The sequence below is a fragment of the Balaenoptera acutorostrata genome, chromosome 12 (assembly GCF_949987535.1).
Source record: "Balaenoptera acutorostrata chromosome 12, mBalAcu1.1, whole genome shotgun sequence".
In the NCBI taxonomy this organism is placed as follows: Eukaryota; Metazoa; Chordata; class Mammalia; order Artiodactyla; family Balaenopteridae; genus Balaenoptera; species Balaenoptera acutorostrata.
In genome coordinates, this window is record NC_080075.1 from 93,120,485 (window position 1) to 93,143,762 (window position 23,278).

General features: G+C 42.5%; 1 protein-coding gene across 11 annotated transcripts in view; it reads left to right on the forward strand.

Moving 5' to 3' along the window:
* The window catches only part of MYT1L (myelin transcription factor 1 like), a 409,089-nt gene that overhangs the window by 21,514 nt on the left and 364,297 nt on the right, over positions 1 to 23,278 (forward strand). For all 11 annotated transcript variants that reach the window (XM_057558744.1, XM_057558742.1, XM_057558748.1 and 8 more), the window contains exon 2: positions 21,097 to 21,190. The gene's annotated coding sequence lies outside the window, so the exon portion shown is untranslated. The remainder of the gene's footprint in view (positions 1 to 21,096; positions 21,191 to 23,278) is intronic.

The window sequence follows — 23,278 nt, forward strand, 5'->3', positions numbered from 1 at the left end:
AAAAATTTCATAAGCCAGGTGTACAGACTCCTATTTGAAAACCTGAACCTTCCATACACTTAATTTTCCTTCCTCTACTTATTCAATAAGTGTGTTCTGTCTCATTCGGACCGTTTGATACCACTTAAAAAATAAATAGTTGTGTATCTATCTGCCACTTGAGTTCAAGCAGCTGAGAAGGACCCTTGAAAACCCAAACTCCTAATGCTTATTCACAGCAATCGATATTAGTGCTGGGAGGGAAATGGAATTGAACTCCTGGAAAGGAAAAGTTCTCCCTTTTCCTCAATTCTTCCTCCAGGGCAAGAACTAGGATGGAACGAGGATGAGTCTGGGGCACAGAATTTCGGGAGGTGGGCACCCTCAGAGAGAGCATCGCACGGCAGAGGAGCCTTTGACCTCCTGTCGTCTGGTCTCAGAAGTCTCAGCATTCTGATCCTGAAAAGGAGGGGGCATTGAGGTTAAGTGGGACAGACTAATGCTGGGCCCAGGGAGTCGTCCTGGAGAAATAGGCAGCCGTTGGACACCTAGACCAGCTCTGTCTGCCACAGTGATCTTAGTACGCAGTGGTCTCAGTGAAGGGTCTGCTCCCAAGGCAGTGAAGAATCCTCTGTGCTTTATGATAATTTCAAAACCTAACATTTATTTTAGCAATTTAAATAGTATAGCTATGCTGAATTAAACTTACTCAGGGAAAGTACGTATTTAGGTATTGAACTTTATTTCTATGTATTTTAACCAAAAGCTGGTTTAAGGGGTCCACTTTAGTCATCTAACGTAGGGATGGGTAGAATCGGTGTGGTCCACTTAGGTGAAGTGTGCCTATAGTTACATACTCTGCCTGCCGTGTTTAACTGGAATTTGCAATGTCCTTTCTATTTACTGCTGGGCTCTGCTTAAGTGGTGATGGTTTTATAGATTGTGAAGGGGTTTGTGATATTGATAAAGGAGTAAAAGATTAAGTAAGAAAAGAAAAGAAAACCAGTAACCTAGTGCTTATTGTGAAGTTAAAGTGAAGAGGATGGGGAAGATCATTAGTGCAGAAGCACAGATCAGGCTTTGGGTGTGGACTGGGGGAGACTGAGGTTCAAAGCGCCATCCTCTTTCCAAAACTCAGGTAATGCCCTTCCTGTGTTAACCTGAACTGTCCTTAGGACCTGGCCCTCCCCTTACTAGTATTGTCTGTACCACTCACTGGCTGTTCTAGTCACCTAACTTCTCAGGGCACTTATTAATGAATGTATTCATTTCCCACGCAAAGCTAGATTGTATTTCCTTGAGAATGTGGGTAACAATTTCCATCATATGGATTTTCAAGTACTTTACACACATAAAAGGTGTTCAGTAGATACTTGTTTGATTATTAGACTGATTTGGGATACAAATATCACATATTGTTAATATGTTGTTAAATCCAGTATGGCTGCAACATCTTAGTTTACCTTCTGGTGTCTTTTTTTGCTTTCTGCTTCCACATAATCCTAATTCAAATTTCTGTTCTTGAACAAAAGAGTCTTCAAGAGACACTGCAAATCAGAAATATAAAAAAGGAAACCTGATTGCTGATAACCGTGTGTAACAAGTGTGTGTGAGTGGGACCCTGGTGTGGTTCACTGTGTGAGGTTTCCTCTGTGGGCAGCAGGGCTCGGGGGCGATTCTTGAGGGGATATCTTGTTTCCTACCCTGTTCTCCTGAGAAGGAAAGTGGCAAATATCATTTTCGTTGATGATGGTGTTTATTACTCACACAGCCATGAACTGTGGTCATTTTCTGATAAGCTGGCTTTTGTTTTGTTTTCTTTTGGTTTTTAAAGTCTCCTCTTGGCTTCCGGGATAAATGAATTGCTCTTGACGTGGAATCCTGTAGGATGCATGGCCTGCCCAATGTGAACTGTTGAGAACTATCCTGACACGGTCCATACACCACCCAAGTGTTCCCTCGGCTGAAATGAATCCGTGGGCCTAGTGACCCACGCTCGGCAGGTGGGATCCCTCCTCCCAACCCAAGCCGAACTAAGGGGTGATGCTCTTCCTTCAGAAATGGGAAAATTTGATTTTCCAGTTTTGACTACGTTGCTCTTTAACACCTTTTGGCAAACAAAAGTCAGTTGATAGGAATTTACTGAGGTTCTGGTCTGTGCTGAAGATGGTGCTGGATGCTTTGAGGATGTGAAAGAAGAATGGGCCATGACAAGAGTGAGTAAGAGGAAAAGGTGCCCCAGTGGAAGAACACGGAGTTACGGCCTTTACCCCAAGTGTGAGCCAAGCAATCACGCTACTGCCATACTTGCTTCAGCTTGTCCACTTTTTTTTTTAGTTAATTAATTAATTTATTTATGGCTGTGTTGGGTCTTCGTCTCTGCGCGAGGGCTCTCTCCAGTTGTGGCAAGCGGGGACCACTCTTCATCATGGTGTGCTGGGCTCTCATTATCGCGGCCTCTCTTGTTGCGGAGCACAGGCTCCAGACGCGCAGGCTCAGCAATTGTGGCTCACGGGCCTAGTTGCTCCGGGGCATGTGGGATCCTCCCAGACCAGGGCTCGAACCCGTGTCCCCTGCATCGGCAGGCAGATTCTCAACCACTGCGCCACCAGGGAAGCCCCTTGTCCACTTTTTTGACAAACAACTTTATATCTCTACCTATAAAACGGAGCATAACATAAAGACATCATGTCTATCAAGGTTCCTGGGAGAATAAAATAAGATCACGTTTGTGAAAGAGCTTTTACAACTCTACTGCCACGATGATGACATTCTTTTTCCTTTTCTTTTTTTTAAAAAATCATTTTTAACCTAGAATTAAGGATGGAGCCTGATTGCTTCCTCTGCAACACATAGTAGATGCTAAGTAAATGCACGTTGAATAATTTATTGAATGAAAACAACGATATGTACTTTCACAGAAGCGACTCAGTACTGATTTTGACTGAGGGATGTTCATAGATAGCCCCCAAAGTCGGAAGTGCTTCTGCTTTTGCTAAGCCCTCCTCTTTGAAGCAGTCAACTGGCCCTTGTTCACAGGACCAAGTCAAGGACCTTGTTCACAGGTCAAATAATGATGGCATGGTGTCATGGCTGTAATCTAATGAACGATTTCGGTCTCAGCAAAGTTTTGGACGAGACAAAAGAGCCCATTTAAATTCTTCAAGAGTTATGCGTATTTGACTAGGCTTCTGCTTTTTGTTCAGTCCCAGCCATTTGAGCACCCAGAGCTGTCTGTCTTTCCAGGGATGGAGGGAACGCATTGTTCATTGTGAGCAGAGCGCAGCCACAGGCGTGCGCATATATCGGCATACTTAGCGGCAGGCACACTGACTGCGCTGACATCTCCGTTGAGTTTGAAGTCTGGCAGCCCCTCCTCCTCACCCTCTCAAAGGAAAAGGGGTCCTATGTTTCCAGAGCTCACCTTATATAGATGAACAGAATCATATGAAGGAACAAACCAAGACCGTTTCTGTGCATTTGTTTTACCAATTTGTGCAAAACAGTCTGAATATTTAGACAACACTTCCTGACGAATCAGTTCATGGTTCACTCATTTATTTGATCTGCTAAAATTTCAACCTCAGGTCTGGCTGAGTACCTGTTCACAGAATTAGTTTCGGTTTCATTGTTTTATATTTGTGAAAATATTGATACCAGTTTATTTCTTCTCCATTTGTATGTGCATTTGTCCTGATAGTTGTGAAATGTGCCTTTGTTAATGTTCTTTAAAGGTAATTGGTGGAAGGAGTATTAACCTGTTATGGATATAAATTTTGGAGTAGACAGAGGGCCTTTTGTGAGCCTGACTTTTATAACAAATCAAACCATTTTTCTTTATTTTTGTGTCAACAGGGTCTAGCTCAGTGCGTGGCACATAATATATATTTAAAGTTTTTTGTTTGATCCTAGTCACATGAACTAAAAATTTGGGCACTGTGGGAGAGCTACATGATATTCCCATACTTAACTTTTCAATTAAAAAAGAACTTTTAGAATGGCTATATTGTTTTATTTATATATCAGTTTTGTTTCATTCTCTGATACACCTGAGTGTTGGGAGCAGAGCCTAGCACAGAATAGGGCTCACAAGTGTGACTTAAGTGATGAGAAAATAGATGTGTCTACCCACATATGTGAAATGCGGCGTGTTGCAGTTCAAAAGGAACCTTCAACTTGTCTGTTTCAAATAAAGTTTCCTTATATAGAGAGAAAACGAGACAAAGAGGAAGGAAAAAAGGAAGAGACATGGGCGGGTAGAGACTAGGAAACAGAGAGAAAAGGGAAAAGTCAAGTGAGATGAAACGCAGAGTCACACCGAGGGCAGAAAAGGAACGTGTGGAGTCGACAGAGGAAAGGGGCAGGATCCGGTCTGCAGAAAGCCAGGGGGACTCAGGTAAATGCGGGTGTCCCTGTTGCTTTAATAGGGATGGGAAGAGAGAATCAGTGCCCAGTCAGCTCTTGCTGCTGTGGCCAGTTGCCTCCAGGAGACTGAGGGAAGAGGAAGAACGAGACTTTGCCACTAGCCCTGGAGCAGAAGCCCTGACCTGGGTCTCCTGGTCCTCACCCTGATTTCTGCTAACATCTGCAGAGATGCGTAGCCGTTCTGGGCTCTTTGGGAGTAAAAGCCACTTGTAGAACATCAACTCTCTGTGGGTTGTGTTTGAGAATGTCCAACGACCTCCCTACCTACCACCAGAGCTTACAACCCAGAAGGTACAGTTGACAAGATTCTTTTAACTCATCACCTTACTGAGACAGAATACTTCATTATTATTTAGAAAGATGTACTTCGTTTACGGTGTAGAGTTTGCACTGGGAGAATGCCACTATGTAAATCACTGGGAGGAATACAGTCCCCTCACTAACGATGCAAAGAGAAAGATCCGGGTGATGTCCTGTGTTGTTAGATTGCCACAGGATTGGTTTATGGAGAACTCTGTGTTATCTAAAACTGATTACACAAGGCTGAGAGTTGACTGTTAGAAGTAATATACTGCTCTGCATCAGTAATTCCTTATGAAAGAAAGAAATTAGGGATATTTAGATTATATGATCGTGTCAAATGTTCTATAATAAAAAATGAGAAATCTGGAGGCAATCAGAAGTTAAAATCTCTACTCACATGTAAACATACAACTGTGTATTTTATATATTTTATATATTGTTTGTGTATTTGAAACATACCATATCAGTTTTACTCCCAATAACTTTCAAATAATTATTATACACAAAGAAGAAACATTTACATAAAAGAATTTGAATTTCTGAGTGAATTGAATCCCCTTTTAGGTGTTTCTTGATATGAAACCATACTGATGATTCTAGTGTTTCGTAATAATAAACTGACTTCAGGCCAGGTTAAACGGCTTGGGAATCCCTCCAACGCCATTGACAAACCAAACAATATTGATTTTTTTTCCCTTTGCTTTAAACTTAATTAAAAGGATGCTATACATCAGCAAGCTAGTGGAGACTTATCTAGAGACAAAATATGATTTAGAAATCTGACAAGTGAAAGATTGCGATGAGATTGGATGTTTAAAAAAAACATCTTGAATGAATCTGTCCTCTAGTCAATGTGTATGGGAGACTCTCACAGTCAGTTTTAAAGGGTGGATGAGTCAGCATTAAACAGAGCTGAAGAAAAACAGATGATTAACTATTTGGATGTTTGAAGTTTCCAATTTCATTGATAATTATGCTTTCCTTTGAAAGAAGGAAATCCAGTCGTATATTGTTTGCTTAATAAGCACGGAGCCGGGCCCTGGGTGCAGCCCCACACCTGCACCCACGCTGGAGCTGGGTCTTGAGTGGAAGGGCAGCCCCCCTTCTCCTGAGCTGAGGCCGGCACCACCTCCTCCCCCCCACAGCCTCGCACTGGGGATCTTAAGCCATTTGATTGGTGGACACGCATGCTTCCAGATCCCAGGCGTGGCTCTCTCTCCCCAGGTCCACGGTCCTGACTGGTGGGCCCAAAGGCTTGGACTGGGGTCTCCTCTTTTCCTGACAAGGTGACAGGTGGGCAGGGATGCACCTTGAGGAGATTGTGGCCGCATCTGTGGCTTAGTTGGTGAGCCTCGATGCCCACAAGGCTGTGACGACCCTGCCTCGGTAAGATGTGCTGCGTCGTGTCCTTGGACAGGAAGCCAGGGCTTTGGTTTCTTGACCAAATCGTGCCCCTTTTTAATAAACGCAGGTTCCCATGGCCGGAGGAGAAGCTGTCCCCCAGCAGTGCCCTACAAACTACAGTGTTACTGGCTCACTGCAGTGGAGGACAGTGCTCTCCTGTGGATCTCAGTGTTAAGATTCTAGAACTCACAAAAACTCCCGTTTCCATGACTACAGATGGCCTTATTTTACCCCTCCCAGAATGAGGATTTTTAGTATTGATAACAGAGTCTAAAGTATTTATTTCTAAAACACAGAGGAGTGTTTATCACATTAAGAATTTTGGCTCCTTTTTTTTTATTTTTAAGAAAAGTCTTTAAATTGAATGAAAGTCTACGAACTTTATACTATCAAGGTCTGTTTCTTAATTGCAGCTGGGAAATTATTACTGCAAAGGCATTCTTTAAATTAAACCATATCTTCTTCATGAGGAGTTCCCTGGCAAATCCCAACCCAGAAGGAATGTTTATACTTTAGATGCATTGAATGATTTCACATCAAATTGTTTATCACATGGAGTTTCACTGGTTTTTTAAAAATATAATTCTGTCTTGTCTCCTCAAAAAGAGATCTGATCTTTGAACAAAGGATCTAAATTCCTCTGGCATCTCCCATTGTATTTGGTCATCAGTACACACATGGTATAAAGAGTTACCTAAAAATGTGTGTGTGCTAGTTGGTTTGGAAGTTGAGTGTCCCTTTATATTTCGGACCAGAATTAAAAGCTGGACTTAATCAAAGATCAATCTAGTCCTCAGAGCCCATTATTACTGATGACCAGCATACTTGCGGGGCTAAACATGCTAAAAATATTGCATGGATACGTGTTTCACTTAGTTTCTTCCAGAATTAATCCAGACTTCCCAAGCCTTCTTCCCAGATCCTCCCCCCAGAACTTGAAGGTTGTGTGAACATTGAAACTGAAGTGAATGTGAGAAAGTAGGAAGGACAGTAAATGATTAATGTGGGTTTTTTTTGGGGGGGGGGAGAATAGGTTTTTCTGGGGTTGTTTTTTGCTTTTTACTATGGTTATTTTTTCTTTTTTTATTTTATATTGGAATATAGTTTATTTACAATGTTGTGTTAGTTTCAGGTTTACAACAGTGATTCAGTTATACATATAAATGTATCTATTCTTTTCCAAATTCTTTTCCCATTTAGGGTGTTACATAATATTGAGCAGAGTTCCCTGTGCTATACAGTGGGTCCCTGATGGTTATCTATTTTAAATATAGCAGTGTGTACATGTCAATCCCAAACTCCCAAACCATCCCCCCCTTCCCCCCCTTGGTAACCATAAATTCGTTCTCTAAATATGTGAGTCCGTTTCTGTTTTGTAAATAAGTTCATTTGTACTATTTCTTTTTAGATTTCACATATAAATGATATCATATGATATTTCTCTTTCTCTGTCTGACTGACTTTACTCAGTATGACAGTCTCTAGGTCTGTCCATGTTGCTACAAATTTTTTTTTTTAAATGTGGTAAAAACACTTAACGTAAGATTATCCTCTTGAATTTGTAAGTGCACAGTATAGAGCTGTTACCTATAGGAACAAGGCTGTCCAGCAGATCCTAGAACTTATTTATCTTGTGTAAATGGAACTTATGAACAGCAAGTCCTGGCAATCACCATTGTACTCACGGTTCCTAAGAATTGGACTATCGTAGACATTTTGTATAAGCAGAATCACGCAGTATTTGTCCTTCTGTGTCCGGCTTATTTCGCGTGGCAAAGTGTCCTCCAGGTTCATCCATGTTGTCACTAATATTCATTGTATGTATACACCATATTTTCTTTTTTCATTCATCCCTTTATGGACATTTACGCTGTTTCCATATCCTGGCTTCTGTGAGCAGTGCTTCAATAAACATAGGAGTGCAGATAATCTCTTTGAGATCGTGATTTCAATTCTTTTGGATAAATATTCAGAAGTGGAATTGCTGGATCGCATGGTAGTTCTATTTTTAATTTTTTGAGGAACCTCCAGACGGTTTTCCACAGTGGCTGCACCAACTTACATTCCCACCCACAGTGCACAAGCGTTCCCTTTTCCATACATTCTCACCACATTTGTATTTCTTGTTTTTTTGATAATAGCCATTCTGACAGGTGTGCGGTGGTATTTCATTCTGGTGTTGATTTGCATTCCCCTGACGATTAGTAATGCTGGGTACCTTATCATATACCTGCTGGCCACCTGCATGTCTTCTTTGGAGTAATGTCTATTCAAGTCATTTGCCCGTTTTTAAATTGAGTTCTTTGTTTTTTTGCTATTGAGTTGTAGGAGTTCCCTACAGGTTTTGTATATTGCCCCCTTATCAGATATACGGTTTGCAAATATTTTCTTCACTCAGTAGGTGGTCCTTTCACTCTGACTGCATTTCTTGCTGAGCATACACTGTAGTTTGACGTAGCCCCACTTGTCTGTTTTTCCCTTTGTTGCTTAGTGTTGTTAAAATGTCCACACCATGCAAAGCGATCTGAAGATTCAATGCAATCTCTTTAAAAATCCCAATGGCGTTTTCTGCAGAAATAGAGAAAACAATCCTAAAATTTATATGGAGCCAAAAAATACCCCAGATGACAAAAACAATCTTAAGAAAGAACATCACACTTCCTGATTGAAAACTATATTACAAACTCCAGTCGTTTAAACAGTATGGTCCTGGTGTAAAGCCAGTGGGACAGAATAAAGAGCCCAGGAAAAACGCATGCATGTATATACTTTCAATCAATTTTCGACAAGGGTGACAAGAATATGCAATGGGGAAAGGATAGTCTCTACAATAAATAGTGTTGGGAAAACTGGATACCCAAATGCAAAAGAATAAAATTGGACCCCTCTCTTATACCACGCACAAAATCAGGTCGAAATGGAGTGAAGACTTAAACGTAAGACCTGAAAATGTAAAACTCCTAGAAGAAAAATAGGGGAAAAGCTTCATGGCGTTGGCCTTGGCAATGATTTCTGAGAATAGCTTTGCTAAAATTTAGGGCCCATTTCTTACCTTAGATGGCTCTTAAAGACATTTCCTTTATTCCTCTGCCCTTCCTCCCTCTCAGGAAAGTGCTCATATGGTGACAGGGAGGAGGAGGACAGAATTTCACGCTGCGCAAAAGGGCACATTTGTTCTTCCTTGAGAAATCCCTGAAACCCGCCCTGGAGTACTGAGTGGCACAAGCGGCTGCTGCATGGTGGGAGGGGAGGCTGGAGAGGCTGGAAATGTGATGGATTTTAAACCCTGTCTCTGGGGGGGAAATTGACAGGAATGCCATGACCCACATGCAGAAAAGCCTCACTTTGTTGAGCACCTTTCCCACTGATGACAGCAGGTGGGTTCTGCCCTGTGATGGGGGACACGCTCTGGCATGCCAGGACGATCCTGGTTTACACCTGCTGTCCAGGTGCCCCGTCCACTTTAACTTTGTCCCAAACAAGATGCCCCAGTTGTGTTACCCTATTGTCAGGGCCATTCAAATAAAATTTTCAGGATGCTTCTGATTTGAGCCCAGTGGGAGAAATGACTCAGAAGGCATTTCTAGGACACTAGGGCTTTTGCTACTTCTGACTTGAGCCCAGTGGGAGAAATGACTCAGAAGGCATTTCTAGGACACTGGGGCTTTTGCTTCTTCGCTGAGATGCCTTTGGGAAGCAGAGCAGCAGAGAAAACCCACGGAACTCATGTGCATGGATACGGCTGTGTGTAGTGTGCTCAGCACAGCTTGCAGGGACCTGGCATTGATGACGTTGGCGTTATCACTGGCCCCTCCCGGCGTGTCCACACTGCAGGTGATTCCAGCCATCTCTAGAGGGTCCTCCAGATTGATGGCAGCAAACCTGAGAAGGGCACCTTGGCCCCCGATGCAGGTGCCGCCCACACCAGGACGAGGGTAGCTGGGTTTTGTTGCATCGGGGCTGACTGCTCTGGTCTGAGGCGGCTCGGGCAACGTTACAAGCCCTGCCTGCACTGAGCTAGGCAGGCCAGCCCTCTGACCTTTGAACGACCTCTCCATGAAGAGGTAAGGCTTGTTCCTGGTACCACTGAATCCTGGGTTTCCTCAGACCGAGGCCGGCTGTGGGCTTCCTTCCATCACGGAGGAATGCCAAGCCTCACCCTGGGGCACAAAGAACCAGCCGGGGGCACCTGGCCCCGCATGTTCCTCGCTGTGGGTCCCCTTCCCTCAACACCGACAGAGCCACCAGCCTCTTTCTCACTCCCACTTTCCCATCCGTTTCTCCTGGAGTTAATGACATTAGTGAGACAGCATTTCTGGAAAAAAGAAAATGTATCACTGCTGAAATAACGTGAAAAAAATCATGTACCATCCATGCTCAGAAAAGCACCCCAATGTTAATCACAAAGCTTTAAAAAAATATTTAGTTTCTTAAACAAAGGTTAAAACCTTCAAAATGGAAATATTTGTCATGAATCACATCCTTTCTCTTAAAATTAAAAAAAAAAATCTAAATGGGAATAATAACAGTTCACTAAGCAGGACAGGCAGTCTTTATTGGAGAATTGGTCTCATCTCCTGAATAGCTCTTTTTTCTTCCATTTGTTTTAAAAGGCATGTTTCCCCTTGTCACTTAAATGGCTTGTTTCAGGAGCAGCGACAGAGTTTACTTGCATTTCAGGTGACTTATGTCAAAGTTTCTTGACCACTGAAGTTTCCTTTTGACTGATGCTGGCTCGGTTATAGGCACCTCCTGGGACAACAGAATGAGATTTTCTAGATTTCCTATATTTATCCTACTGGAGTTTTTTAATGTAACTCTGCTCTCGATTCTCTTGACTGTGTATTGGGGTTGCCATTCTTTTGAAATAAACTGATTCTGAGGGGAGAAACCCTGTCTCTGTCTCTGTCTTTCTGGCAACATTCCCTTTTGGTTGACTTCCCTTCCCTCATGTTGCGAAGCGTTGGTGCTCTGGGCGAGCCTCGAGCGATGGCTGGGTGGCAGGAGAGCCATGACGTTTGTGGTCTTGCTGCACCTAATTTACCAAATGGATTCTACCCAGCAGATAACACGCTTTTCAGGATACTTCGTGTTCCAGGTGGACGGCCATCATCCTGGCCTCCCGTGAGGTGTGACTCCAATTCCCTCTGTCTAGACTGCCCAACCTCTTATCTCCTCCTCTGATTCACACTCAGGCTTCAGAGCAGTGCTCCCAACCCCTGCCCAGCCTACAGTTTCCCTCTTCCGAACTCATACGTATTTGCTCCAAAGACCTCAGCACTTTTAATGTCATAGCCTCTCTGACAGAGAAGGGTGTACATCAATGTCCTACAGTCCAGCATGTCTCCTGATTCAGGAGGAGTTCTTCTTAAAACCTTCCTGGTGTGCATTCATCTGCTGATGCAGTGTCTGCTTGAATACCTACCACTGTGGGGATATCACTGCCTAATGGGGAAGCACATCATTTTTCATAGCACATAACAGATCTAGTTCACAGACAGTGATCGCTTCTGTACCTGGGGTCAGCTGCTTGAGAACTGAGACTGTAAATACAGAGATATAGGTGTATAGAGGCAGATACGATGTCGGCTTAGAATATAAAGATATAGAGCAATCCATCTCATAATACCCATCAGGGTGTTGTGCATATGATCCTGTTTTCAACCAATACTCAATAATCGATTTCTTCTACAAGGTGAATGGTGCAGTGAGCATCAGATTATACTTGAGGAACAGTGGATTTCATATTTATTCATATGTGCCTGTGATTTAGATACCCTTAACCCTCCCTAATAAAAAGAGATATAAAGTGAAGCATATTTAAAACGAGCATATTTTGATCTCATTTGTAAAATGGAGATAACTCTAAAGCAGGAATTCCTCCATTTATATATTCAATGAAAATACACTCTCCATCCTTTGTTACAGTAAGTTCTGAGGCTGCTTGGCCTCAGCTGAACCATATAAAGTATAGGTGACAAATCTGACTTTGGGATAATGGTTTGCTGAGCTCAAGGCAAAATTCATATGATCTGGGCCCTCACCAACTCTGCCCGAATTCTTCCTATGATGAAACTATTCTCAATATGCAGCAAGGCCCAGCGGGTTTCACATGCCGGTGCTTGCCCGAACTCGGAGACCCTCTCCACATCCCCCTGAGGACACACTGCTTTCTAAGCTCGGTCAGGTGACCTGAAGCAGCCCGTCGTCAGCATCATCTGTGACCCAGTACGCTTGTCTGCCAGCCCTGTCTTCACCTGTGGCCTGAGGTTTCGTACTAATTTAATACTTCACACTGAAAATAGAGCTAGCTCATAGGATGTGATTGCGTCTGCCCCTTCACACACAACTGCACGTCTCCAAGCCGCCCGTCCAGTGCCCCCAAGGGGACCCCGTGCTGACTGCCTTCTCTCCCCAGTGCCCTCCTGCGAGCGCGCCCTCAGCCCCTGCCCAGGAAGCCTGGGTTCCTTCCACGAATCTCCTCCCACATCCTCCCTCTTTGCTCCGGTATTTGGAAACCCGTCCAACTCCTGACAGGCCGGGAGGAAGACTGTGTCCACCTCCTGCCCAAGGCTGGCTTGCCTCCTGGACTGTCTTTCCACCCCTCCCAGTGGACACACCATATACTATTACTTCATCGTGGGTCTGCTTTGTCCCCTCCCTGGAAGGCTTTGTCCTCTTAAGCACCGTCTTGGTAGCTCTAACAGAAAAAACCATGGCATTAATGTCCAGGTCCGGCACGTTGCGGACGAGCGGGGTCCACACCTCCTCTCTGTGCGAACATGTGGCTCTGACTGTGCAATGTATCCTCACAAGGAGCAGGCATGTGGGGGGAAATGAAAGCTCCTCATTTCTGTGATTCCTGGGCTCCAGAGAGAGTGCCCTGAAATCTCCCATTTTCCGCTCTGCCTTGGAGCTCCTGGCAGGCGGCCTGTCACACTGGATCGGCCAGTCTCTTCCACCCATCCTGTGGCCCCTGACCCTGTTCTCCCTCTGAGCCCTTTGGGTTAGGACGGGGCAGGCCCTGCTCTCAGGCGAGGCCGTGCAGCGCCCCGGCATCCACCCTCCTGCGATGGGGGCTCCACGTCACAGAGCTGCTGGGCTGGCGTGCTGCACTCCCCCTGCCACCTCTGGGGCCGCTGCCTGGCCGTGGCCATCACCTCCACTTCCTTTGTCCTTCCTCTTGTGACTTCAGGTCTTTCCTGTGAGCAGGAAAGTCCTTGCAGGTGACATAGGAATATGCAAGACAGAGAAAAATATTCTTTTGTAGTTCATGTTTCAGTGGAAAGGAGGTGCCCTGTTCCCTCCTCTCTCACTGATTTTCACACCTTTGTTCCTCATCTGCTCTCTGGCTCCCAAATTTCTTCTTGATTGTTTTGCTTACAGACTTGAGGTTAAAGTAAGAAGAATCAGTCAGGGAGAATAGTTTGTCAGGTATTAGTCAATACATCCGATTCGGTGAAAGCAGGCTTGCTTGTGATATGGGAACGCAGAGCCACTTTGGTTTTTTTTTTGAACTATAAACATACACTCTGATCTTCCTATGACTTGAGCGCAGGGCGCCTGCGACTCAGCGTGGCGCTGAGGCTGGGTCCTCTTCCAGCTGTGTGTCCACGTGTCTGTCTGCTCAGGGCCCTGTGCTGAGCCCTGACCCTGCAGAGCCCACCCTCCCCCTGCATTTGCAGTGTTGCAGTGTTTCCTTGGGCTCTCTGAGAATTATGCTTTTTTATATCTCAAAAGATACTCCAGCAAAACTAGAAAACTACGTACAGAAATACTGAAAACTCTTCACACATCATGTGACAGTGATGTTAGGGTCCTTCCTAGACCCGGCTGTGTAGAATCATCTGGTCCAAGGGTGACTGCGGGGCAGGGCTGGGCATGCACCCCTACACGTGTCCTACCACAGGGGGCTCCCGGGGGTCTGCCACACCCACAGCAGTGTGCAGACTGTGGTCCCCGAGCACGGGCCCGGGCGCCGAGCCCCAGAGGCCCTGGTCCACTTGCCTCGTCTGAATAGGATGGCTTCATCCCTGCTGCAGTGGTGACGTACCACCCGTGTTGTTGCCTTCCCGTCTGCAAGGTGAGCTTTTTCAGGTCGAGGACCTGGAATCCTCCTCCTGGCTCAGCCCCGACTCACGTGCCGCAGGGTTACCTCTTCGCAAGAAGGATACGCTTGCTGGATTAAATCTGTTAAATCACGGTCTCAGGTCTTCCAGCTTCAGGTCCAACATGTAAAATCGAGGGCTGGTATCTCTCACTGTCCTGAGTCCAGGACACTTTCATCTTAGGTCATAAAGAGATTTAAACTCAGACCACAAATCACTGTTTTTTCATAGTCGAGAGATAGAAAATCCATTCCACAGCTTTGTAGCTAAAACCCAAGAATATAACCCCCCCCTTTTTGTTTTCTAATTTTCGGTCAGTTTCACTTCTCCTGCAGCTTCTGTGCCTTGCCCATGGCTTTGAGTTTTACTTCTCCGAGTCTTCCTTAAGCAAAAATAGAAATTTCATAGAGCTGTATTTTTACCAGGCCTTTTCCTTATATTTCCAAATTGATTTCCATGATAGTACTATAAGGTGAGTGGGGCAGGTGTTGCTATTATTCTGTCTTTTTCTCGTGTCCCTAAGAGAGGATCCAGTTGAGTTGTGAAGTTCATACTGCTGGAAGCGGAAGAATTCGATTCAAACTTGGGATGCTTCATCTCCATGACTTTAAGCCTTTCCTCTGAGCCAGCCCTGGCTGCTCAGTAGGATGACCTGGGGAGCTTTTAAAAAATACTGATGCCTGGGCTTCACCTCACACCAATTAAATCCCACTCTCTGCAGGTGGATGCTGCCGTGTTTTAAAAGCTCCTAGATAATTCTAATATGCGTGCAAGGCTGAGGACCGCACTGCTTCCCTACCTCTCTGTCAGAGGAGGAGCAGGGAGAACGACAGTCATCTGTGCGGATGGGCCACATGGACAGCTAAGAGAATTCTGACGGGTTAGCCTTTGGTTCCTTAGCCTCCCAATTGGTATGGACATATTGTAAGCAATTAGGCTTGAATGATTCCATTTTTTCATTGCTATCTTCATGCCCACGTCAGTGTTGTATTTCGTTAAAAAGTAAGTTCTTGAATCACACAGGCTGAATTAATACGACGAATTCTTGCCTGACCTCAGGTGTAATAAAGTACGTGACACTCTTTGAGCAGGAAAATGCTTAAAGATCATCTCATCCAACTGCTTCCAAACTTTCATTAATGAAGAATTTTTAAAAAAATGAAAGCAGATGAAGTAGAAGTCAGGACTCTAGACCCCCAGCTTGACTCTGGCCTCCGGGGCACATATGAATATTACTCATGGGCTGGATGTGACCTGGGGGCACTAGGGGGGAGAGGACACAGTTTGAAGACAAGTTGTTGAAAGTTCTTGTTTTACTGCTGAGAAACATGAGAGCAAGAAAGGTATTCCAGGGACTTCCCTGGTGGTCCAGTGGTTAAGACTTTGCCTTCCAATGCAGGCGGTGTGGGTTTGATCCCTGGTCGGGGAGCTAAGATCCCACATGCCTCTCGCCAAAAAACCCAAACGTAAAACAGAAGCAATATTGCAACAAATTCAATAAAGACTTTAAAAATGGTCCACATCAAAAAAAAAAAAAACTTAAAAAAAAAAAAGAAAGAAAGAAAGGGATTCTGGAGTGAGCAGAGGAGGCAGGACGTACGCTAGAAATCCTGGCTTCCTCTCCGCTGCCTTTTTGCCTGTGTTCTGTGATTTGTGATTGTGCGGCTGACATCATGACACTCATGGGTCATGATGTTGTGATGTGTGATGTTGTGACGGTGGGTTGCCAAGCTGGTGTCAGAACATAAATACCCTGACTCCCACCAGGGTCCTAAGCCTGAAACAGGAAGGTCTTCCCCAGGGAGCAAATTTCCTTACACCACACACTCTGCCTTTTCCTTTCCCCCACCTCCTGGGATCCACCTCCCGGGACCCTGACAGTGCTGGGCTTAGAGTGAGGCTGTGTTTGTGCAGTGACACAGGTGAGCTTGGGGTTTGGGGATTACTGGCGCTGTAGGCAGTTAATTGGATCTACATCTAAATCTCATTGTTTTGTCTTCTCAGATGATACTAAGAAAGTCACATCATTTCTCAAATATCGAATGCTTTAAAATACCAGTCATGTGCTCACCCCGTTTAGAGAGGATTTTCAGGTCTGTTCCAGGTAGCCTGCTTTTATTCCATTGGCAGTACCAGTGAGTTAGATTTCCATAGCAGAGCATCAAGCAAAGAAACCAGAGATCTTCTCATTCCAGTCTTACAAAAAGATGTCTGTTGAAGTGAACACAGTGGTTAGCTGGTTGTTAGGATTATTTTATTATTGTTGCTATAGGTTTTTGCTATATGTTCACATATTTGAAGATATTTTGTATTTAGTTCTCACAGCCCAATTTTGCTATAAGGCATATGTGGAAATTAGCTCACTAAATGAAACTAGTCTGGCCTGAAAAAATAATAATAAGCAAATAGTGCATTTTAAAAAATTTAGAGTATGAGCCACTATACTCCTACCATACTTGAAGTGTGATGGGAAATACTATAAGCCTGAAAACAATGTGAATAAATAAACAGAAGTATATAAAGAAGCAAACTTTCAGGCTACTATGAAGAAAAGCTCCAACCTGTCTGCCAGTATGAGATAGAACACGTCCTCATTAGCTGCAATGCTAATGCCATTAGTGATGGTACCTGTTGAGGTTTCCTCAGTTGAGGGACAAACAGTCCCCTTTACAATGTCCAGTCCCACTCTGTCTCCAGGGGAGGATTCTGTCTGCCAGACAAGCGGCCAGACAAGTGTTCCCATCACCATGGGTGTCCTCGGAGGACAAGGAGCCTCCACCCACCTCTCTCATCAAGAGCCACAGAAGCCTGCAGAAAAGCAAGAGAATGAGCCCATAGCTTATATCACAATGTAGAAAGTTCTTAAAAGTGTAATTATCTTAGAGAAAATACCTTTTGTTATTAACTAACTTTGAGTTAAGTGCTATGAATTTAAGAAGAATACACACCTAACATTCCTGAGACTGACCTGAATGTTTTATGTCGACCTCAGACAAGAATGCCTTCACTCTGAGCATTTGTGTTTGGCTCTATTCTGATAAAAATCCAAAAGGCAGCTCATCGTGAAATGAATCTGAGACTTCAGATCAGCCCTGTCCAGTAGGAATATAATCTGAGCCACAAAATTACATATGTAATATCACATTTTCCTGCAAATATTAAATGCAATAAAAATAAACAGATGGAATTAATTTTGATACTATATTTATCTAACCCATAATATCATATCAATAGGTAGTCACCATACATTTATTAATGAGATATTTTACGGTCTCTTTTTGTACCATCGTGAAATCTGGTGTGTATTTACATTTATGGTTCATCTCAGCTTAAAGGGACCACGTTTAGCGCCCAGGAGCCCACACGGCTAGTGTCTGCCATATTGGACAGCAAAGCCGTAGGTGATCTGGGTAACAAGAAACCCTTTATTACATTCTCCCCAGGATTTTTGTTCTGTCTAGGTAATGATGATTTTATTTTTTTAAAAAGTGACCTCTAATTGCACTGAGGACTTAGTGTGGTGTTATGAGCATATGCTGAGGACTTATATTGCTGGGGTTCAAACAGGTCTACTATTCACAAATTAGTGATGTTGGGCCAATTAGTTAGCATTTCTGTGCCTCATTTTTTTTTGTCTTCTGTGCAAGCAGTGTTAGGATGCACCTACCTTGCAGTGAGGATTAAGTGAAACAATGCGTGCGCATTACCTAGCACGTAGCAGGTCTCTATTTTTAGGTTATTATGAATATAACTCCTCTTTCTCCAGAAATGAATGATAGCACATCAGAAAATGAGTCAAATAGATATATCTAATGATAAATCCTTTAAAAATGATATCTGTCTGGGGAAGGCTGCAGAGAGGGACAAGTAAATACTCTAGCATGAGCTGTGTGTCCAGCAGAGAGTTCTTGAAGTCATGCCTCGAGTCCCTATATCACTCTACTTACTATCCAGTGTGTTATGTTCCAAGGGTGAAATTGTAGAGTTGGCCAGTTTATTAAAGTTTTAGTTGCATTGCTATTATTATTTCCATAGAAAGCTTATTGCTTCTCTTCTGTTTAAAAGTGATGCTATTGATGCAGAAATAACTATGATCTTATGTGTTTAAAGACTATGAAATAATTATTAACTAGAATATTTATATAAATTTAAAGACCAAGTTCCCTAACTTACTGATGACTACAGATTAGCTGCAGAGGTGAGAAGGAATCTTAAAAATTATCAAATCCACTATCCTCATTTTACAAATGAGAAGGTCACCTTGTGCCTTTGAAATTCTGTCATTTTTCAACCCACAGTAATTAGATTATTTATATTTTTTACATAAACTTAAAAAAAAAGATTGGGGCTGGCCCATGCTAGTTAATGGTTCTTTAAATCACTTGGTTTTGAGCATTTGGATAAATGTTAAGTCGGGTATTCTGCATTAGAGCCAGGATACTGGATACATGGGGTTTAACAAAAAGTGTAAAACATAGAGGCTGAATAACTTAGATTCTAGTCAATTTTTTCCAACATTTTAAAATCCAATGTTCTGTTTTGATAAACCTAAAATCATGTAAACTTCTTTAGACTTACTGAATTTTTAAAAAGAAAAATAACTGACTAAAACCAAATCAAAGCAAGGGCAACTTTAGATGAAATAAGTGTGCACGTGTGTGCACTTCAGCTTGCTGTGTTGGTGTCACCTTTTCCAAGATGGCCTTGCCCAAGTGCAGGGAACCATTTAGGGCTACTTAAAATCAATAGAGAATTTACTTCTGACTCACAATAGGCGAGCATACTCTAACCCAAGTAGAAACTAGATTTACTGTCATTTTCAGTTACAAAGTAAGATCCCAAGGCCTGAAATTCTCATAAGTATCTTCTAATGGGTTCTTTGTTTTATTTTTCTCATTTATAAGAAATCATCAGAAACTTGATATCTGCATTACTTCCTTTAAAAGTATACATGTATTTCATTTGATTTTGAATGATCTAAAATGGTCTCTGCATTTTAATAACAATGATATTGTCTTAGAAGAGTCATCTATTCTATCTGCAGAAGAGAATGTTTCTGCTTGTGAGCCAAAGCATAGTCACAATTGCTAAAAGTTTTCTCTTAAAAGAATGAAGAACTCAAGATAGATGTATCAGAGGGTATGAGACTGTAGGGCAGCCTGGAGATGTAGAAAGAAGTCCAGTGTCAGAGTCGGTCTGGAGTCCTAGCTGTGTGTCTCAGTGAGTTTCTTTAGCATCTTGAGCAGACGTAAGAAGAGAACAATATTTCCTACCTTTGAGGAACAAATGAGATAGTGGGCCCCCAGCATCGAATATAGCATCTGGATTCTTGTTTGTCCGTTATTTTATTGAAGTACAGTTGATTTACAACATTGTGTTAATTTCTGCTGTACAGCAAAGTGATTCAGTTATACACATATATACATTCTGTTTCTGTTATGGTTTATCACAAGATATTGAATATAGTTCTCTGTGCTGTACAGCTTGTTGTTTATCCATGCTACAGATAATAGTTTGCATCTGCTAATGCCAGACTCCCAAACCATCCCTCCCCCAACCCCCTCCCCCTTGGCAACCACAAATCTGTTCTCTATGTCTGTGAGTCTGTTTCTGTTTTGTAGATAAGTTTATTTGTATCATTGTTTTAGATTCCAGTGATATAAGATATTTGTCTTTCTCTGTCTGAGTTTCTTCACTTAATATGATAATCTCTAGGTCCATCCATGTTGCTGCAAATGGCATTATTTTGTTCTTTTTTATGGCTGAGTAATATTCATATATATATATATATATATATATATATATATATATATATATATATACATATATACATGTATATACCACACCTACTTTATCCACTCATCTGTCGATGGACATTTAGGTTGATTCCATGTCCTGGCTATTGTAAATAGTGCTGCAGTGAACATTGGGGTGCATGTGTCTTTTCAAAGTAGAGCTTTGTCCGGATACATGCCCAGGAGTGGGATTGCTGGATCAGCATCTGGCTTCTGAGTTGGACATTCCGTAGTGGGAGCTGTTTTCTGTGCTGTTCTTTATATGAAGATTCTTAGTCTTCTCGCCACCCTCATATAAAATAGGAAGTGTGATCTGGGCAGGCGTGTGAGGACCCAGAGAAGGAGGGCATTCCAGGTGGAGTTAAAAGATTCATGCAGAGTTGAATGCGTAGAATTTCATGTTTCATGTTTCCTCCCACAGAACTGCTAAAATTGGAATGAATAAGGTTGGTGGTTAGAAAAAATTGAATTCATGTTCCACAGGAATTCTTTCCCTTTTCTTCAATCACCCCATTTTCCAGGTAAACCTAGAAAATAGGAAATACCAGGAACTTCCTGTCTTCCTCATCTCATCTTTCTTTACTTTTATTATTTTTAAAGGTTTAAATTATTTCCATGTAGAATGAGTCCTGATATGGCCTTGGGTGAGCGATCTGATTGTGAGATCTTCACCTGACCCTGCGTGCGCTGCTGTATTTAAATCTCGGGCGCCTGCCCTGCAGCCCAGAACCTTCTGCTGGTGACTGATTCCCACCTGACAGGCGGGCAGTGTCCTGGCATCTGAGTTCATCTCTGACTCATCTGTCTTTGTTGGTGGTCTTAGTGGGGAGGCCAGAGACCTCAGGACTGACTCAAGTTTCACACACCTGACCTTGTTCCTTAATTTTTACTAAAAACAGACTTCTATTTCAAAAGCGCCACCCCTTTGAGGACATACTGTAGGGCTGTGTAGTTCCAGGACTACTTGAGCGCAAATGCGTGTGTGCACAGCTTCCGTTGATTCAAGGGGAATAGCTTATGCATAGGGAAACCATCCAGTCTCGGTGTCACTAACCACATCTCCTGTCCTCTCTCATGTACAGAGAAGCTCACGCGGAGGCCAAGGCCGAGGTGCATGCAGCTGCCGCCCGGACATTTGTCTGACCCACGTTGACATCTGCAGTGTCACAGACTGTGGTAGGTTAACACAACTGGGGTTGTACTTTTGTTAGGACTGTAAAGAGTGTTACCCAAAAACAACTAGAACTTGGAATGCAGTTATGCCTGGTGTCAAATTAGGCAACTGAGAAAGTATTTCTTATTGTTTTTGGTATATAGATGTTTCAGTTTTACTTTTCTGTTTAGTTGATTAAATATGCACATGTTTAACTGGTACATCAACTATGACTTTTTCTGATATCTTTACACTGATGAGAGCATTGTGTGCAATCCAAATATTTCAGAAACAAATCAAACCAAATGGACATTAACCAAAAAACATATTTATATATCTACATAGTGTTTTTAATTTCTTCATTTTCCATCCCTGTTATTCACATGGTGTCTTATAGATTACAGGCTACTTCTACTCAGATTCTTAAAGGGTCTTCACAACCACTCTACAAACTAATTGGTGGGGAGTGCTGAGTGAGCCTACGCCCATAACCCATCGTCCTGGTACCCACTTTGTCTTTCAGATGAGCGTGACACAGACTCAGAATTAGAGGGGCAAAGGTGGTTTTTTATGAAATGTTATTGTTTTGTAAAATTCCTCTTTACTATTGATTTATACACGGAGAGGCAAATTGTTAATGAGAATGGTTAGCATGTGTTCTGTGCTTGCTTTGTGTTGCGCCACGGTGTAAACTTCCAACTTATCTTTTTGAATCCTTGCTGTACCCTTGAAAAGGAAATATCATCACCCCTTTGTACCATGAGGACCCCGGGCTGAGGGAGGTAGACCACTGGCCCAGGTCACACGGATTTCAGAGAATCCACCAGCATTGCAGCCCACAGTTTCGTTTTCCCGGGCTGGCACGTCCTAGGAGGTCATTTGTATCCCTTTCGAAATCTCTCTTGAGACGTAATTTCATTCATTTTCATTTCTATTAATGGGGAGCTTTACCTTGACCAGAGCATGTGGGTGACCTCTGCTCTGTCCTGTGAGCTTGAAGCACACACAGGACTTTTCCAGGCCTCTACTTTCTCTTCTGACCATGAGTGGGTGAGTTGGACCATGCGACTCTCACAAATTAGACAGATTCAGTCCCCATCAGGGCTGTGAGAAACGAACCAATGCTCTCTATATACCAAACAGTTTTTAGTTGTTCAAAAATTATACATTTTTCAAAGCATTTTCTCTTTACTCTCCCTCACTTTTCTGTGGTACCGTCATCGGGATCCTATCTTCTGAGTATTGTCACTCCCACTAATACCGAACTGCTGGAGAAAGAGGCTTTTCAACTTGAGTTTTCTTTACCTAATTAGTATATGCCCATTGTAGAAAAATAAGAATATTAGAATGTATATATATATATATATATATATATATATATATATATATATATATAAAATTAAAAAGTTAAAACACTGAAAATACCAGAATTCAGAGATAACTACAATTAATATTTTGGTTTAAAACATTTGCAATTGTTATCTTTGCACATGATTTTAAATTAAGATGGATCATACCATACATTTTGTTCCTTACTCCTTTTTTACTTGATGTGTCACAAGTAGCTTTCTATATCAATAAATATATTTTCATAACATCATTTTTTCTTGATCAATAGTATTCCACTTCACACCTATTCTGAAATATATGTCTGTTGTAATATTATCAGTTGGCTTTTAAAAATTTTGCTTTGCAAAAAGAGTTTTAATGGCCAACATTTTACCTAAAATTTTTACACCATTAATTATTTCTTTAGCATAAATTCATAGTACAATAGCTAGCTCAAAGGATATGTACATTTTTAGGCTTTTGAGAAGCACAGTGCTTTCAAAATGCTCCTTCTTTCCACATCTTGCTGTATGACTGTGTATCCTCTGTGATTCTAAATATAGCTAACCGTCGGTGTTTGAATGCCATTCCATAGACAACTTTTATGAACTTGACTTTAAGAAAAAGTAATCTCACATTATGAGATTTAAAAGGCAAAAATTTTATTTCTCTCTATATTCCGAATTCCCAAGAACTCAGCTCCAGATCCTACACTTTCATTCTCCTGTTCTTTGATTGATGCGTCATACGAAGTACCCACTGTGTGTAAGATGTAAGGGAGA